At 34.3% G+C, this 17,222-nt stretch overlaps 1 protein-coding gene across 3 annotated transcripts in view; it reads right to left on the bottom strand.

Moving 5' to 3' along the window:
- LOC149948166 (uncharacterized) overlaps positions 1-17,222 on the bottom strand; it is a 150,482-nt gene that overhangs the window by 113,827 nt on the left and 19,433 nt on the right. For 2 of the 3 annotated variants that reach the window (XM_090173097.1, XM_090173099.1), the window contains exon 1: positions 3,428-3,708. The exons of the other annotated variant lie outside the window; for it this stretch is intronic. The gene's annotated coding sequence lies outside the window, so the exon portion shown is untranslated. Of the gene's footprint in view, positions 1-3,427; positions 3,709-17,222 lie in introns of those variants that run through there. 3 annotated transcript variants of the gene reach the window in all.

Raw genomic sequence — 17,222 nt, 5'->3', positions numbered from 1 at the left:
CGGTAAGGAATTTTCCATTTTGTGTTGTCAAAAACATTTTCGGTTTCCATTGAAACTTTTCATTTTGGGAATTTTCTTGATTCATTAAGGCCTACTTAACCCCCGAGTTTGAACAAAATCGGTGTGTTACACCTCGGGTAGTCTCCTTGTTAGTTTAATCTCTAGTGATGGTGGAAATACTCTAAAGTTATTGACTCTATTCACCGAGATCAGTAGTAACCATTTCCATATATACAGCTAATGTTTTTCGCTTGAAACACGTATCTTACCAATAAATTGAACTTTTAATTAAATTATTTCTAGTGCCTAAACTCGATTATATTAAATGTTACTCCCTAAGTTTAAACGTTAAATTTTCAACAATAGAAGGACACGCGTGGATTTTTCAAAATGTTTCGGAGGAAACAATAGTGCTGAGGAAATTCGTCAAAAAAGGTATTTTCCCAATTTTTTAATACGTGTGCGATACCCTATTAATTTTTCTACGAAATTTTAAAAACACTTTTGTATACAATCAAATACCGATATCTCATTTTTCGTTATTATTTAATTTATAATTTTTCTATATTTTCAAAATGGTATCTAGCTATGCGCCACAAAATTTACTTCTAGCGGGCCATTTCGAAAACGCCAAAAACATGAGGTGCAAGGGCAATAAAACGAGAACAAACTAAAATACGAGATTATCACACCCCATTTTATCTTCGAAAGATACGAATTTAGCCTGTATCATTAGTATATACGTCAAACGTCTTGATAAAACTGAAGGCCCCAAATTATATCTACTTATCGTTCACCGAATGTATACTTAAAACTATTCAACACTTTAGTTAATTACGGAATAACTAAAAATTTAAAATAGGTAATAAAATAAAGTGTTTGTTTTAAAATAAAAATTTCGATATTCCGAAGCAAAAAACCTATTTTTGTGACCATATATTTGTTAGTTACATTATCATTTAAACACTTAATTATGATCATATTCTTAAAAACCAATATAGTAACCTCTTTAACATAATATATATAAAATAATATTAACATAATAAACATTCAGAGTGTCCTAATGTTTATTAGTTTTACTGATATCGGCAGATTTCCGAGGATAGCCAGAGTTCCTACGCAGTACTGATGAGCCCCAAACCGGTCTACTGTTGGAATCTCTGGCCTAAATTTTGACTTTTGATATAATATTAACATTTTAAAAATTACAAAATAAATGAATTTCTATTACAATAAAAATGAACCACCCAAAACACCTAAAATCATAAGAACGGTGGAGGTAATGAAATCGTACCTTTTACAAAGTACTAAGAAGAAATGATATTCTGGAATCCGAAATATTTTCGTCGAAAGTATTTGGTTGTCGAGTACCGTATTTTCTATCATAATACATTGGAGCAGATGTATAGAACAGCCTGAAGGTTGACTCACCAAATGATGACTACCGTAAACAGTCTACATCTCCCATATTTATAAACGCGCAATTACTGTTACAAAACCCGAATTCTCAAAACCGAAGCCCACTCGCTTGTAAAGAGATTTGTTTTGGCGGTACCGGTTGATTATCAAAAGTAACAATTTAGATCGATTCAACTGATGGACTTTCTAAAAGTGGTCTGTACAGGGAAACAAATTAGACGAGTTAAGCCACCACTCTGAAACGCGAAAGGGAACACTTTTCGGACTATAGACGTAGCTGTATTCTGTACAAACTTCACTCCTAAAAGTTCCTCGTGCAGGTTTCGGAGGGGTGACTTAACCTCTCTAATAGAGACTGGGATCAACAAACAAAATCGTAAAACAATTCGATAATTCCGATTGCGTTACCGATCGATGTAAATGGTTGTTCGAAGCCAAAACGTTCAAAAATCGTTTATAATCAATCAATAAAAATTAGGTCCAAGAAGCGTATACGTTTATTAAACGTATCTGAAAAACATGCTCGTCGATCGGGTTAATCGGATCTCCTCCGATACCCATCGGTACGTTACATACCTGGGTTGGCACGCGTCAGGGAAAACAGGGAAATCTTGCAAAAGTCAGGGAATTTAAAAAGGGGCCTAAAAAGTCAGGGAAAGGTTAGGACATTTTAAGAATTGGTAAAAAGTCAGAGAATTCAATTTTATCATGCCACTTTTTGAAGGTAAATTTACTGTAAATCTATGATAAATTCTATGATTATCATTTATTTCCTTGAAAGTTTCGCTAATTTTTTGAACATTAAAATAACCTTTTACTGAAATAAAAGTCCATTTAAACTTATTAACTTCTGATAAAAGTAAAGCATATAATACAAATTATAAAAAAAGGGTCAGAGAAAACAGGGAATAGTCAGGGAATTTGAATCTGAAAATTTTGTGGTCACCCTGCAACCGGAAAAAGCGACAATTCAGTGATTTCAGTCTCATATGACAAGACGTCATCCATGCTATTTCGCATAGAAAAAAAACACCCGCACAAAATGGTGGCCGTAGCCCAAGCTACTCTATAGTTCAACAACTGTTACGGTTTTTTTTGGTGCGAATATGAATATGAAGGTTGTTGAACGTACCCCGAGAGTGATTAAGCCCAGGCAAAAAAAAATACACAATGGTTCAAGGTTACTACGCGTTGCGCGTGTTTTGCGTACACTTCTTTTTTGTACGGGCAAAATCCGCGTCATTTTTATGGGCCCGCGATGACATAATTTGGCCCGAGGCCCGAAATGTCATGGCCCTGTGTACGAGCTTCTATCTCACTTTTTTTTTTTTACAAATACAGGGCTCCCAGCGATTTTTTTTTTAAATATTATAGGAATTATAGGAAATTTCATAGAAAAAATAGGAATTTATAGGAGCATTTTTAGCCAAAAAATAGGAATTTATAGGAACATTTTAACTAAAATTAGGAATTTTTATTAACATTTTAGCTAAAAATAGGAATTTATAAGAACAATTTTGAAAAAGTAGGCAATTATAGGAGTATATTGAAATTATGGGAATTTATAGGAACTCTGGGAGACCAACCGTTGATGTTTTCGGGCTAAGCTCTATTAAGAAGGCAAATTTTTCCCAAACGTTAAGGCTGTTTTCTAATACATTATTTTTAAAATTATAGGAATTTCTGGATATAGCTATAGAAAAACTAGAAAATTTCGAAAAAATAGGAATTTATAGGAACAATTTTGAGAAAATAGGAAATTATAGGAGGATATTGAAATTATAGGAATTTATAGGAATTATAGGAACTCTGGGAGCCCTGCAAATATATAAATTAATAATCGTGCCAGAAATTCGATCGGCAAAATGAAGGTGGGAAACCCTTTTTCAATCGAAATCGTTCCGGGAAACTTAACCTTGACCTCGTCGAAGGTAAGAAACTGAGCTTATTCGCGCTCGGTTAAAAGGTATTAAAAAACAAGAACTTGTTAAAAGTTCGGAAAACTTACCCGGCTTGAAACGAACCAGAAGCGCAATCCGTCGGCTTTTAGCGAGATTAGATTTTGAGAAAACCCCGCTCAGAGCCGGAGCCGGAGAAGTGAGCCCGTGCACTAATCGTAAAATCGAGCAAATGATCGGAATATGGAAGGGGGAGGGGGCTTTTATTAGATCGAAGAGGAGCCACACGCGGAACGTCACTCGAGCGCGCGCGCCGAGTAATTCGAGTACACCTGTAGCTGCGCGCCGAAACTTCAAACGGAGCCACTCGCTCGACAGGTACCGACGTTAGCGAGCCGACGCCGCGTTTGCCCTCTACCGCTCTCCGGTCTCTCTCCGACGGCGCGGGATCCGGTACATGTACGACCGTGTCAGGGGGGTAGCGACGAAAGAGCTGGTCACGAGGGAGCTTTCATACAGAACGACGTGACGCGCCGGATTCGGATTTCATCGCGCGAAGAACCTGTTGGGATCGTCACCGTCGACATGAAAACGTTATTATGTATTTCGACATATACAATTTTTATAGCTATATTTTTGTAAGCGTTCTTCTGGCTTTTTACAAGTTATATTGAGTGTAACGGAGAACGTATAACCATAAGTATATATGAATACGTTTCGTAAGTGGGTCAGCTTGTCGGAATAGAAGGGTTGTTCAAAAAGCGTTTTTTTTCAAAATGCAAAATACTTTCTCCATAACTCAAAATGCAAAATACAAAATGCATTTGAAATACAAAATGTAAAATGTAAAATGGTTTTTGCAGTTCAAAGAAACAAAATGTAAAATGGTTTTTGCAGTTCAAAGAAACAAAATGTAAAATGGTTTTTGCAGTTCAAAGTAACAAAATGTAAAATGTAAAATGGTTTTTGCAGTTCAAAGAACCAAAATGTAAAATGTAAAATGGTTTTTGCAGTTCAAAGAAACAAAATGTAAAATGTAAAATGGTTTTTGCAGTTCAAAGAAACAAAATGTAAAATGTAAAATGGTTTTTGCAGTTCAAAGAAACAAAATGTAAAATGTAAAATGGTTTTTGCAGTTCAAAGAAACAAAATGTAAAATGTAAAATGGTTTTTGCAGTTCAAAGAAACAAAATGTAAAATGTAAAATGGTTTTTGCAGTTCAAAGAAACAAAATTTAAAATGTAAAATGGTTTTTGCAGTTCAAAGAAACAAAATGCATTTTGAAAATGGTTTTTGCAGTTCAAAATAAAAATACAAAATGCGTTTTAAAAATGGTTTTTGCAACTCAAAATAAAAATACAAAATTTGAAAATGGTTTTTGCAACTCAAAATAAAATACAAAATGCATTTTGAAAAGGGTTTTTCAAAATGATTTTACAAATGCACAGCTAGTTTTTAATTATTAATAATTAGTAATTAATAATAATTACGTAGATATTTCAAAACCATCCTCGCAGCCAGCGTGGGAAATAAATAAAGCTTCTGAGTAAGTGAGTAACTGAGTATCGCCCTCTATGATTACTTGGGAGTAAATAGCAGACGAACTTTCTCTACAAGAGCCGCAATGTTCGTACCAGAGTAAAAACATTTGGAAAATGTTTTTCCGCATATCAAACCCACAAAATACTTTTACTAACTCAAAAAGAATTTTGAACAACCTTGCGGAATAGTTATTGACGGCTATCAGGAATCCATACCTCTACTTGGAATGTTTATCGCGGCAGATTTTCGTCTCGATGTGGCTGACGGTTTTTTTGACGTCACTATGTTAACTTAACAAACAACAACGTGAGAGGGGATTTTTTTTTATCGTAGGCGGGGCCAAAGCCGTCAGAGCGATCTTACCATACGTGATACGGCAGGCTAAGCATTCCAAGTAGAGGTATGAATTCCTGCGGCTATGTATGGAGTGACGTAGAATTGACGCGAAATATACGTAATATTAAAAACCAAACCAAGTGGTGCAATCACTATGACGACGAGCCAAAGATCTGTTATAATTTAGTCGAAAATCCAACGAAAATGTTTTGTCATTTAAGAAAAATGACACAGTTACACGAAGTGTGATGATAAACTTATGATATAGCTATTGTAAATAGAAATTACGGCCGTACAAAAACGTGTAAGGAGAACGTGTACGGAGAACGTGTACATTTAGACTATTCGTGTACATTCCACAAATAAAAGGGGAGAGCGCTGAGACTAAGCCCGTACAATACACCCATAGGGGAAATTTAAAGCGTGGTTTCAGAACACGAATGAATTATATTCCGAGTTTTTTGTAGTTTAACCCAGGAATTAAATTAAAATTTTTTTTTCGCCTTAAGTTGATTAAAATAGGACGCTTAGATATCGCGTAATTAATTTTATCTGAAAAAATGTCACATTAAACACAATTTAAAAAAAATTAGGCACCTTCTGTACGTTATTCCGACATGTTATAAAAGTTTAATATTTTTGGTGTCGTATCTCGCGTTTCATCCACGCTAAGCAAAATTTCAATTTTAAAGTTAATTATTTTACAGTCTTAAGTACACGTACAGTGAAATTCCAAGTAGTAAAATCGCGCGTAGGATGTCCGTGAAATGACTGGTTTGGAAGACCCTTTCTAAATAAAAGCTGTTTAAATTTTTAATTTTGTTGCTCTCCAGTGTCGTAATAAAATGATATTACTGGGAAACAGGTTTTTATCATTAGAGAGGTTAAGCGTTTATGCTTTTAAAACGGGAACCTCGGAATGATTCAAGTTTAGCTTCGACAGCTTTTCCAAGTTCGCTTGTGGCAATGGCTGCTTGAGATTCGTAAACTGACAAAAACATGATGGATTAAACCAAAATTAAGTAGCGCTTATAAATGAATGTAATAAAAGAGACACGATACTTTATGACTAAATCTAGTTTATTTTAACACCTCAAAATTTTTCGAACCGTAGTTCCACGTCTAGCCACTGTTTAACACCAACTCAACTTCAGTGTCTCTTTTATTACATTCATAAAAAGCCATGACAGAAAAAAAAGTTAAATATTTATAAGTAGCGCTTATACTGCAGTGGAAAAAATTTCCCGTCGAAAATTCCCCCAACGGGCTAATACCGCTTTAAAATCAATAACAATTAATAATACCTCATCTCGATTGAAATGTATTCCCCGTACGCCAATATTGACTTGCGGAAAAAATATTTGAATTTCGAGGTGGAGGCAACGGAGTGTGTGTCCCCTTCATTTCGGAGATCCTGGAGACGTGGCTGACGCTCGGGGGTCTTTCGTACACATGATTACTAAACATTTCCATTTATTCAACGTTATTATTATTATGATTACGATGATTACCGTTATTTCTATTCGAATTCTTCACTTTGAACAGATTTTCAATAGAAATCAAGAATTTTGTCTCGGATACCATGCCCGAATACCGTTGAATACCCGACACTGAACTCCGTTTATCATCTAAATAATAACTGCGTATTCCAAATTGTAACAAGTTAATACCTTTGATTACCTTTTAATTATTATAGAATACTACATGATTACCGGTGATTACTGGTGTACAGTGGCGTCACTAGTCAGAGTTGCCAGGTATAAGTGAAGTCCCCAAGCACAATCGGAAATTAAAGTAGCCCAAAAAGCGCCCACCAGGATTCCGAAGTGCTATTTAACCGGTGGTAAATTATGTGGTAAATAATGGTAAATAACGTTATTGTATAAAATGGAAAAAGTGGTAAATAATATACTGTATTTCCATGAATTAACAATATATGATTTAAAAACCCAACGAAAAAATATTTCAGAATATACGATTTAAAAACTCAAAGGAAAAATATTTCAGAATATTCGATTTAAAATCCCAACGAAAAAATGTTTAAGAATATACGATTTAAGAATCCATCGAAAAAATATTTAAGAATATACGATTTAAAAACTAAAGGAAAAATGTTTAAGAATATACGATTTAAAATTCCAACGAATTTTTTTTTTAAGAATATAGGATTTAAGAAGCCCACAAAAAATATTTAAGAATATACGATTTAAAAACTCAAAGGAAAAAGGCTTCAGAATATACGATTTAAAAACTCAAAGGAAAAAGGCTTCAGAATATACGATTTAAAAACTCAAAGGAAAAAGGCTTCAGAATATACGATTTAAAAACTCAAAGGAAAAATGTTTAAGAATATACGATTTAAGAAGCCCACCAAAAAATATTTAAGAATATACGATTTAAAAACTCAAAGGAAAAATATTTAAGAATATTCGATTTAAAATCCCAACGAAAAAATGTTTAAGAATATACGATTTAAGAAGCCAATGAAATTTTTTAAGAATATACGATTTAAAAACTAAAAGGAAAAATGTTTCAGAATATACGATTTTAAATCCCAACGAAAAAATGTTTAATAATATACAATTTAAGAACCCAACGAAAAAATATTTAAGAATATACGATTTAAGAACCCGACGAAATTTTTTTTAAGAATATACGATTTAAAAAGCCAACGAAAAAATATTTAAGAATATACGATTTAAAAACTCAAAGGAAAAATGTTCAAGAATATACGATTTAGAAACCCAACGAAAAAATATTTAAGGATATATGATTTAGAAACCCAACGAAAAAATATTTCAGAATATACGATTTAAGAACCCGACGAATTTTTTTTTTTAAGAATATACGATTTAAAAACTAAAAGGAAAAATATTTCAGAATATTCGATTTAAAATCCCAACGAAAAAATGTTTCAGAATATAAGATTTAAGAAGCCAACGAAAAAATATTTAAGAATATACGATTTAAAAACTCAAAGGAAAAATGTTTCAGAATATTCGATTTAAAATCCCAACGCAAAAATGTTTAAGAATATACGACTTAAGAAGCCAACGAAAAAATATTTAAGAATATACGATTTAACGATACCGGATTTGACGTAATATAAAAGCAACATAGTCCTAGACTATTGTAAAATGCCATTGGTGCATAATACCCTTATAAAACAGCTGTTATCAAATCGCCAAATCAGTCCGTGAGTCGAATTTTGACGTTCTCCTTCGAGCGTTAAATAAATTCACCGCACCACAAAAGAAAAATGACCATTTCAAAAGGTTAGTGTTAAAAGAATTTTTGTAAATATTAGTTCATAACTAGGCGTCAGTCACGAAGGGACGGTCACAGACCACTGCCCAAAAGTTACAATTCTCAACTTGGAAAGATCGCGTGCATGTTGCCAAGGGGTTTGAACTGTGACCAGTTAGTCGACGGCCGACAAACACTCATATATTTCACTTCCTCCTCACCCTATTGTCAATTAAAAACTTGGACCTTGGCAAAATTTTGTTGTTATTTTTTCATAATTTCAGGTTATAAAATTATTCACGTATAGCAATAAAGAAAATATCGATAATGAATAGTATAACTGTTGCTATCACTAGGCGTTAAAAGTATATAAAGGTTTGAAAGCTATACTGGCTTGCCGTAAGTGGGGTGGTTAGCAATCTCGCTTCGCAGCAAGAGGTTCCGGGTTCGTTTCCAGATTGGGGCACTGGGTGAAAACTCGGCACCACTCCTTCCGCGATAAGTTTGTAAGTTATTTCCACGCTGGTTAAAGGGGTTTTCCCCCGAGTTCTTCGGTTTGCTCTTCCTTAAAACTTGTAGAGGTTAATGGTAATAGTAAATGTAGGGAGCTGTTGGCTCGCGTGGCATGAAGAGCTTGCCACCACCCTCCTACGCATTGTAACCCGGCCACCTGTTAAAATTCATTAAAAGTCGCTTGATGACTTGGGCCTATCAAATTCGGAACGGAATTCCCAGCCGGACTGAACGAAAAGCTTTCGTTCCGTTAAATTTTATATTTCTGTAATATTTTTCCCTCTTTAGTTTTTCGGTGTAGTTATTTCTAGCTCTCTTTTTACGGCTCGCGTTCATTAGGCATTCCACCGCGCGTGCTTTTAAATTTTCAAATCTTGTACCGCCTTGAAGGCATATTTTGCCGAAGTACTGCGATTTATTTTATTAAATATACGGTCTTTTTTACCAGTTTTGTCATTTAATTCTTATATATTGACCGTTGGTGGCCTCCTACTTTTGACTTGGGCCTAAGGTTGTGCCTTAGGTATTAGCCTAGCTGATTGTTATTATTATTATTATTATTATTATTATTATTTTTATTATTATTATTATTATTATTAGTTTCTATTCTTTAGTTTTATTCGTTTCTCTTCCTTTAAACACAACAAATATTACTATTTATACAAATTTAATGCGGAAAAATTAATTCGTTTTATAACTTGGCTTTAAGTGTGAGAGCTATCACGCGTGGTTCTTCATTTTCACCGTGATTGACACGTTGCCAATTTAACCGAGTTTAAAAGGAAAGTAATGTCGATACTACCTTGACCCGAATGTCAAAGTAATAAATGATCAGAATTGCCACAGCGAAATTCCAAATTGTATTTTATCATTACACGCGTTAAATCGAAAACATGTTTACTAGAGATGACCACTGAATAATATTTGACATTTCCTTAGGGAAGAAATAATTTTACTTTTTATTGTATGTTGCGTAAGATGTATTATATATGCCACGCGAGATAACAGCTCCCTACACTTACTATTAACGTTAACATGTTTTCATGGCAAGAGGGAAAGCGATGAACTCGAGGGAAATCCCCTTCAACCAGTGAGGAGATAACTTGGAAACTCAACTCGGAAGGAATAGCTACGAGTGCTCCTACAGAGTCCTAGTGCCACGACTCCTGGGATTGAACCCTGCTCCTCCTGCTGCTAGGCGAAAGAGCTAACCACTCAGCGCAAAAAAAAACATTTTCATGCTGATAATTTTATTGATGGAGGAAGAAAATTAATTTTGTAAGGAAATGATTTTACGGAATTTTGGCATTTGAACTAACAACTACTTTTACACGCGCAAAACTTTCCTGCATATTAGTATGTAAGACGGCGCTACAACTTTGCAACAATAAAACTCAAAAAATAATTTCTTGAGAGAATACCATTGAGTTTCTTTTATAGTTATTTCATTATTCAAAACGAAAAATTAATTACGCCTGTATACGTGTGCCAATGTGTTTTCCAGAAGCAATTTAGGATGTTTAAATGTCAACAGCGACATCAGTTCCTCCTGGGTTATTCCCACTAAGAAGTGTAGATACAACGTTAATTTTTAATTCATTATAAAAAGCGGTTTATTGCCAAATTTTCCTGGAGTGAGAGTGGCGCGTCCTTGAGGAAGGTAACGAGTGCCAAACCGACAAGCGCGTCTGAACAATGTCTCGGTCGCAAATATTTGTACGGCGATATATACGGAGCTCTAAACCACGCGGTGTTTGAATTGTAAATTGCTACAATTCTTCATTATCAGAATAAATTAAAGTTAATGTTGGAATCACGAGTTTGTATTCGAGATAATTTCTTACGCGGATTAGCTGCCTTTATTTTATTTTTATTGGTGATCATTGTTAGCCAACGAAATATTTACACTTTTTCAAGCCTAATTTAAGGTTACCGAAAACCTTAGCGACATTTACTAAAAATTTTACGTACAAAGTATAAATATTTGTCGTTTTTAAATAATAAAATAATATTAATATATAATAATTAACAAGGCTAATACCGAAGGGGTTGATTTCCCCAAGGGGGGGGGGGGGGCTCTCCACCCCGTCCCCCTCCTTGGGGACGCCCCTGAAAGCACCACCTTAAGCCCAATTCATCTAGCTACTTTTAATGCCTTTTCATTCAAGTGGCCGGGTTACAATGCGTAGGGTGGTGTTGGCAAGCCTTTGATGTCACACGAGCCAACAACTCCCTACACTAGTGCTCGGATTTCGATTAATTTTTATCCATGAATAAAATAAGTTCGACGATATTTAAATAATATTTATTTAAATAACCAATAGTTGAATAAAAATTGTAAAATGTTTAAATAATCGAAAGTGAGTAAGCCTATTATTTAAATAAAACAAACAATTATTTAAATAAATGCCACTTTTATTCAAATAAATGCTTGGTTGCGTAAAAAACATAATTCAATAAGTTAAAATGATATTCTTTTTACCAACGTTTTTTAAATAAATCGGAGAATTTGTGGATAATGAATAAACAATTCCGAGCACTACCCTACACAACCTACCTTTATTATCAAGCAGTTTTTATAGAAGGGAAAACCCCTTTTTAACCAATGGGGAAATAACTTGCAAACTCAACACGGAAGGAGTTATTTAAAATTTTCACCCAGCTGGAATTGAACCCGGCTCCTCTTGCTGCGAGGCGAAAGTGCTAGCTAGGAGCAACAAACACAAGAAGAACGCGGCTAGTCTTTAAACACGCTAACGCAGTGTTGCGTACAAATCTCATTGGACGAGCCTTTACACTGAACGTTTTACGGGCGGGGGGATGACAATATCCGAATTTTCCCCTTCCGACGGCAGCAGGCGCTAAAGCGTCTAACTCCTTGCGTGGGGTGCTGCGTTTGTCGCTCCTAAACCAGATCCGTCTGCTCAACAGCTTAGTGAAGTTCTCAAGTTTCCCTCTAGGAGGCTCTATGAAAACTAAAAAGGCTAATTTTCCGTCGAATTTTCGAACCATCTTAAGTTAATCAACTGGAAAATAGTTGTAACGGACGTGAGAAATGAAGAAGCGGCTTAGTGCCAATTAAAAGTGAAATAAAAACACATTTACTCTTTTATAAATTGCTGGTACTATCGAAATCATTCAAGGGGATAAAACATCAGGGAAGATTACGCTGTCAACCAGGGTTGGCTCGGTGGTAACCAGTCCGGTTTTATCCACGTAGATTAAACCGGTTTAAACCACGTTAAAAAATTTATGAAAAAATCTGGACTTTTTAAAAACTCATTGTTATAAAAAAAAATCACTAAGAAACGTTTCTATACTTAGCCAAAAAAGAGATTTTTATTGGTGGAAACATACAGTTTAGTCTATGGAACTATCCCAAATTTGCTGTAATTAAGTGTAATAACAGTAATTTACTGTTATTATAATTCATAAGCTAGGGGGTCACTGGTCATAAGGACCAGTTTAAAAAAACTTATTTCCAAGGCTGGTGTTGGATGCCAAAAGCGGGTGGGCATCATAGTGGAGGACGGAAATAATACGATTTTATTTAATAACAAGGCAAATGTATGATTTTTGAAAAATCCGGAAAAACTCCAAAAATCCGGTTTTAACTTGCAAAAAACCATACCAGTGGACTTTTCAAGAAAAAACCGGTTTTTTTGCCAACCCTGATGTCAACTTTTAATTTGGTCATGGAAGCTGAAATTGGTTTAATCGTCTAAAAAATAAATAAATAATAAAATAAAATTGATTTTTCAAAATTATTTCTCGCGAACCGAAACCACCTGAATGTCAAATATCTATTTTCCCGTTTTTTTATAACATAAACGTTTAGTTTCTTGGTCTAAGTTTAGATTGACTAAAATCTAAAGAAGCGTCGATTGAAGTTATCGAGGGATCGTCCGTACAGAATTTGATGGCCTAAAAGTAATACTTTCGATATTAGAGCTGCTATCTATTGGCTTTAAATATATTTGGAATATTTGTCAGTATTATGAGCGCGATCAAATAAAAATAAAAAACCCGTTAAGTTGTAAAAATGAACTGTTAAGCGTCTAACCTTGGTTAATTAAATTATTAACTGTTAGAAAAATTAATCTTTTCTAATGGCGTTGTTGTAAACGTGATCTCTATAAATCAACTCATTTTGTAAACACAAAATCCCGTTTCTGTGAAAACAGTTCTCGTCGAAAAATCAAACCTCGAAACAGAAAGACAGACACGGAGACCCATTTATATTTCGATTAAACCGCATCGTCGAGTTGTTCTCCAACTATAATTTCAGCTAAAGGGTTCAACAATACTTTTAAAAAAATTGGAAAATAAAAAAATACCAAAAAGAAATGCAAACAGGTTTTTTTTTAGGGAGAAAGAGTGGAAGGAAGGGGGAGCGATGACCCGCGTTCCGGACTATTAACCAAGAGAAGCTGCCCAAAACATGGCGCAGAAATTCATTTTTTTCCGAATATGAAAGAGAAAAGGGCCTCTCAATCACCACACTCTTCTTCGGTGTTCTTCTGGCGCGTGAAAGTAAATTTTCTTTTGATTCGAAAGTGACATCGCCACCTAAATTCTCAGACAAGTTTTTTTCGCTCACTTAAGTTCGCATGCCTAATCGCGACTCTTATTAGCGGAGATTAAGCGCCATGCCGTAAAACGCGTAAGGATAATGCGTCGAACGCCTAAATTACGCTAACGAAATTATTGATTTATGATTATTTCTTTGGCTAATACTCGTCCTGACCCAATTAAAGTTCTACGAAAGAAATTACTTTTTAAAACTTTAATGTCCTCCACGCGTTCTTTGTACACGTTTTATTCTTGAAGTTTAACCTCTCGCTTGCGACAGATCCGCGCGAGTACGAGAGGTTGCAACGGGCAACCGTTATATAATGTATCTGATAAATGACTGATAATAATTGAAGGGTTTTAAGGGAAACTCCGGATAAACATTCTCGGAATCACAAGGTCGATTTGGAAACAAGATGCCGTCTTGTAGGTGGACGAAACACTGAACCAGGAAGCCACCTGTAACAGTCAGCGAGATATTACAGATTATATAAGATCCAAGATTCACATTTCTTTAAATTTTTTCACCTCCCTGATCAAGTATCATTTCTTAATCCCCTTATTTTTTATTAACTTGATCAATAATAATTTTATAATCCTTTTATTTACTTGATCAATAATAATTTTATAATCCCTTTATTTACTTGATCAATAATAATTTCATAATCCCTTTATTTACTTGATATAATAATTTTATAATCCCTTTATTTACTTGATCAATAATAATTTTATAATCCCTTTATTTACTTGATCAATAAAAATTTTATAATCCCTTTATTTACTTGATCAATAAAAATTTTATAATCTCTTTATTTACTTGATCAATAATAATTTTCTAATCCCTTCATTTTAAGTCCCTTGATCAATAATAATTTTCTAATCCCTTCATTTTAAGTCCCTTGATCAATAATAATTTTATAATCCCTTCATTTTAAATTCCTTGATCAAAAATAATTTTATAATTCCTTCATTTGAAATTCCTTGATCAATAATAATTTTTTAATCCCTTCATTTGAAATTCCTTGATCAAAAATAATTTCCTTATCCTATAATTTTTTAATTCCTTTATCAAGAATCATTTTTAATTCCTGTATTTTTTATTCATTAATCTTGAGTAATATTTTAATCGCTTTATCTTTTAATAAATAATCCAAAATAATTGTTTAATTCATTTTTTAATTCCTTGATCAAGAACCATTTTATAATACTATCATTTAAAATCCTTTGGTCCGAAATAATTTTTTAATTCCTTTAATTGTTTGATTTCTTGATCAAGGAATTAAAAATTTAAAGGGACTTTCAAGGGAGAGCTGTGGTGGGGGGTGAAGTCCTTTTAAAATACGTTACTTGGTCGACGTTTTTGGAATCGACTTCACACCTCCCTGGAAAGTCCCTTTAAAGGGATTAAAAAAAGATTAATAAATATTTCAGTGATTGAAGATGAGTAGAGGCTATCAAGGGCACAGTCAACAATCGAATATATGAAACACGATTAGCTAGTAGCTACTATATACGAAGAATTGAAATTGGTGGCCTCCGTAGTCCAATGGCAGTGGCGTAGGTTCAATTCCTTCCAGAAGTGTATTGATTTTTTTTCACCGTCTTTAGTAGTGGTTTCGTCGCTTAAAAATGATTCTCTATGTACCAATTCAAAAGTTAGAGAGATAATCTATCGATGTTCTTGTCTCGCGAATGAAAGGTATTCGAGCGAAACCTATAAAGGCCAATTTGGTATAAATTTACCTCCGCCAGAAAACAAAGTCCCTTTGTTCGATTAGACAAAATGAAATTCGTCGCGCTGCATTCGAGAAGATACCGTCGCTAGCCTAGGTTCGTTTCAGGGTGAAAAATGGGCAGCTCGGGCTGGGTGGTTGCGAGGAAGAGGAGCTGAATTCCAATTCCCGGGCGGCACCCTGGGTGACGAAATGTCTCGGGCACGACCACCCCGGCCGCCTCCGAGCTGAGAAAGATTAATTGAAACGGAGTATGGAGCCCGAAGTGGATCTCTTTCTTCCAGCAAGGTCTCCTCCTGCCAGCTACCGACTGAGGTGGCTACCAACGAGGGGAGCGCATCGACTCCTAATAAATTGAACCCGCCGTTTGCGTCCTGCCAGCTACTGACTGAGGTGGTGTCCTTTTTTCATTTTATTCCGAGACTATTTTGGGGCACGTAAGACCGTGGTAATAGGATATTTTTGGGATTTCATCATTTCATAATCTCCGAACTAGCCCGGAGAGTTAAAGAAGTTTGGTTACCGAGATTATAGACGAAAATATTCATCCCAACATCGTATCGTCATTTGTTACGCGAAATTTGGTAGAAAGAGCTGCCAAAAAAGCCACTGCCATTGGACTACGGAGGCTACTAATTTGAATTCTTCTAAGTACCTAAGTTGACTGTGCCCTTGATAGCCTCTACTCATCTTCAATCACTGAAATATTTATTTAGTGCAGGTACTATTACATAAAGAATCTTTTTTTAATCTATTTAAATTTTTTAATTCCTTGATCAATAAATCAAACAATTAAAGGAAGTAAAAAAGTATATTGGACCAAGGAATTTTAAATGATAGTATTAATGGTTCTTGATCAAGGTATTAAAAAAGGAATTAAACAATTATTTTCTATTATTTATTAAAAAATAAAGGAATTAAAAATGATTCTTGATAAATGGATTAAAAAATAGGATAAGGAAATTATTTTTGATAAATGGATTAAAAAATAGGATAAGGAAATTATTTTTGATCAAGGAATTAAAAATAATAGGATAAGGAATTTATTTTTGATCAAGGAATTAAAAAATAATAGGATAAGGAAATTATTTTTGATCAAGGAATTAAAAAATAATAGGATAAGGAAATTATTTTTGATCAAGGAATTAAAAAATAATAGGATAAGGAAATTATTTTTGATCAATGAATTAAAAAATAATAGGATAAGGAAATTATTTTTGATCAAGGAATTAAAAAATAATTGGATAAGGAAATTATTTTTGATCAATGAATTAAAAAATAATAGGATAAGGAAATTAATTTTGATCAAGGAATTAAAAAAATAATAGGATAAGGAAATTATTTTTGATCAAGGAATTAAAAATAATAGGATAAGGAATTTATTTTCGATCAAGGAATTAAAAAATAATAGGATATGGAAATTATTTTTGATCAAGGAATTAAAAAATAATTGGATAAGGAAATTATTTTTGATAAAGGAATTAAAAAAAGGGTTTCAGCAACGCGATGAATACAAGGTGTTGCCTCCATTAAGGAAAGAACGTAAGCAAATCAGCGGGGTGCTTTTGCGCCCTCCACCAGAATCGACTTAAGTATCAGAAGTCAAAATAGATAAAATACGGGAGACTTTGGTTGTCGGAGGAGGTGGAAGGTTTATCGGAGATCCGGGATATTCCGGAAACTAAATCCGTCCGTATTTGCTAAAAGAGGCATCCATTCTTGTCATTTTCAATGCGAAAGGGAAACGTCGGAACATCCATTTTCTACAACCAAAAAAGGCCACCGCGGCGGGCGCGGATCAGCAGCGCGTGCGGTGCGCGAATGAAGAAAACTTCGGTAATAAAAAAGAGAAATAAAAATGGGGAGAGAGTGAAAAAATTTAATGTAAGCCATCAACGACGCGGCCAAAAGGAGAAAGCCAGAAAATCCTGGCCGCTTTTCTGGAGTCGCGGCCGCTCTTCTA

Source organism: Leiobunum rupestre, chromosome 4 (genome assembly GCF_980474605.1).
Source record: "Leiobunum rupestre chromosome 4, qqLeiRupe1.1.hap1, whole genome shotgun sequence".
NCBI classification, from domain to species: Eukaryota; Metazoa; Arthropoda; class Arachnida; order Opiliones; family Sclerosomatidae; genus Leiobunum; species Leiobunum rupestre.
The sequence above is the reverse complement of the archived record's forward strand: the minus strand, read 5'-3'. Positions and strand labels throughout refer to the sequence as shown.